Source organism: Poecilia formosa, unplaced genomic scaffold, assembly GCF_000485575.1.
Source record: "Poecilia formosa unplaced genomic scaffold, Poecilia_formosa-5.1.2 Scaffold37, whole genome shotgun sequence".
Taxonomy (NCBI): Eukaryota; Metazoa; Chordata; class Actinopteri; order Cyprinodontiformes; family Poeciliidae; genus Poecilia; species Poecilia formosa.
In genome coordinates, this window is record NW_006799976.1 from 1981173 (window position 1) to 1984432 (window position 3260).

Below are 3260 nucleotides of genomic sequence, written 5' to 3' on the forward strand. Positions count from 1 at the left end.
GACGCAGGACTTAAAGCCTCACTTAGTGTTTATAATTTAACAATAAGAAAGAGATTGAGCCAACACGGCGTTAATGGGAGAGTAACACTGAATTGATTACTAAAGAATATTAAAGCTTATTTCCAGAGGCCAACAACGACAAAGAGAGAAATTATATAACAGTTCAATCGTGGCTGTTCAACAATACGACTCAGACAACGGTCACTGATCGAAATGATCACTGATCAATATCCCTCAAAACTCTCCACTGTGACTGAATTCAAAACAACTTTGCAAATATAAACGTCAAATTTCTCCACAACACTGTAAGACAACCACTGCCAGTTTAGTGCCTGTCGGCAGATGTTGTGGCAGAATCTAAAACGTTTTTCCGAGCGTTGCTTTTGCCCCCAGACTTTGGCTGAACGGGCCCAGCCCTGAGGAAGTGATCTGAAACGGGAGCGGACACGACCCTGACTCTACACAACAGCTCATCCTTAAACAGTTTGTTCCTTTAATCCCGTCTCTGTCGCTGGAGTCATGGGAAAATAAAAGTTCCTATTACTGCCAACGCAGTCATGGGAAAAAAAATACGGAGCGGCTGCTTCCAGGCAGGTGCTGCTAATAAAAACCCTCCTGTTCACCTGACTGTCACAAAATGAATACCTGTATCAAAGGAGGCATTTTGGCCGCTTGGATGCTATCCAGTTGAAATAATTATAAAAAGATAATTCACAATTGCATGACTGAACGACAGGAAGATTCATTAATCTTCCTTTAAATTCACATCGAGGCCAAACCGAGACAAAACGAAAACAAAAAAAAAAAAAAAACAGAGCTCAATTTCAGTAAGTAAGACACAGAAGATGTGTAGTGAACAAATTTTAAAAAAAGACCTGAGGAACAGGTCCATCACCAGATGAGTCTCAGCTCAGTGTAGTCGATTTCTGAAAATTAGCTAGCATCACCGTAGCTGTTCATTTATCTCTGTTTTCATAAATTTATTTTACCTGTTCAAAGTCCAACAAAAGAAAATCTCTCCAGGCAAATAATAGCAGGTAATAGCAGCCAGGAACATGTTGAATAGCAGACGTAAAATATCGCTTTGAAGAACTTTATTGGCTTTCTTAATAAAGGGCTGCTGACTTTGAAAAATGCAACTCAGTAAAATCAACTTCTGAACTGAAGCCTCAACAAAAGGTGAAATTCTGCCTGAAAGAAAAACAAAGTCGCCAGGAGTTTTATTTCTTTTTTTTATGTGTGTTATCTTTATGCTACCTGCTCTAAATTTACTGTGCCAATGAATTTTATTGCGCAGGTCTATGTCGTTTTTGGCCGGCTGGTCATTTGAATATTATTGTGTCGATTATGTAAAGATGAGATCAAACTTAGCAGCAGCTTTGGGCTCTCGGTGTATTAAAGTGCCTCACAATCTGTCCTGCTCATGCGACTGGACAACGGTCCCAAACACTGCAGCTAATAATTTGTTCATATTTTGAAATAGCAATTTGAGTTTTTTTAGCCAGTTGGTATTTCATAGACATTTTAGTTGATTTAGCTGTTTTTAAGTCAAACGATTAGTTATAATTTAGTCGGCTGAATTGGAATAAATTACACTAAAAGAACTTACAGCTTGTAGAAAAATACTAAAGCAGTACGAAAGAGTTTCACTGGTCTAAATTTACTCTGACTGCATTCATGCTGTGAGCTGGGGCTCAATAAATAAAACCAATCTCACTGAATGTCTGCTCGCATCTGATACGCGCCGCATCAAATGCGCCGCACAAAAGAAGGATGTGGTCCAACCAGAGAAAACTAGGCCTCCTTTAAAAGTGGAAACGACAGAAAAAGTTTTCCTATTGTGCACATTTTTTTTTTTTTTTTTACATTTTTCAGTCATGTTACGATTTTTCCCACGAGTCCCCACAGGACGGCACGACGACCGACGACGAGGGAGCGTCTGAGTCGACAGCAAGGTCAACCTGCGGCCGCCGGAGCGCCGGCAGTTTAACTTTAGAGCAAAAAAAAAAGTACAAATAAATAAAACATGGAAGTTTTTTGTTAGGGTACGGGCAGAAACCTTTCAGAGTTTAGACAAAGCACACATGCGAGTACACACACACACACACACACAGGAAAACAAAAGTTAAATATTTGGTCCATACCACACTGGGAAAAGAGCTGATGGAGAACGGCCTTGGGAGAAGAACCCAAAGACAAAACTGGCTTTGAAAAACCATAATGTGACACAAAGTGTGATGGAACCTATGACTGTTCTGGACCAGAGGGGCAGGACGCCTCTGAACAGCATACCACTGAGACGAAATGTTTACATCCACTGTTACCAAAGAGACACAGGCCTGTCTTTATCCGTCTCACTCCCTGGCATCAAATAGTTTTGTAGGTCAAATCAAACAACCACAATTATATTTCAACTTGCAAAAACGCCAAAATATTAGGTGTTTTTATTCCTTCCTCCAAATGCAGGGTTCCACACACACATTAAGATCGTCGTGCTTTCAATTAACCGGAGAAATCCGGATGATGATGTAAACCCGCGATAGGTTGATATGCAATGTTTCATTCGAAGGCACACCTGTGAATTTATGAAGAAAATAAAAAATAAATCTATTAAGATTAATTTACCTCTAGAAGTCTGTTTTTTGTTTTTTCCTGAAGGGGCCGTCATGCCGTTGAGGAGTGAAGCAGGTTTTGTGTTCCTGAGATGAATGTTTGGGCAATTCTGTGAAAGGAAGTGAAAGTTTCTGTGTCTGGAAAATAAGCCTTATTGTCACCCCACCACCATCGCAATTAACAGTTGTTTTTGTTTTTTTGTCCAGATGCGCTTCGCGTTTCCCAATCAGATTACCACCAATTATAAGCAAAACATCCCAACTTTGGCCTCTCATCTGTCAAAAGACGTCGTACCAGAAGATGTAAGTCGTCAAACTCGGATTGTTCTGCCGTTTTTAGAGACAATAAGCTGTCTCCTAGCAGCTGAACAATGTCTATGAGTCAACTTGTGAGTTTGGTATCTTCAGTTGAAAATTGGAGCAAAGTTTGCAATGAAACTTTTTTCTTTATTTTTTTAGGTCTGATAATGGGATGACTTTGTCCAAACGTCTGCTTGTAAAAGGAGTTGCTGATGATTATTTATTCAGATTCGGTACCAGAATCTCACTTTCTGTCTGAAATCCTGTGGAAGCTCTTTCGGCGTTAGCGTACCGATGTTAACTTTCTTTTATGGGTCAGTAGAGGATCAAATGTTATACATCGGGTTG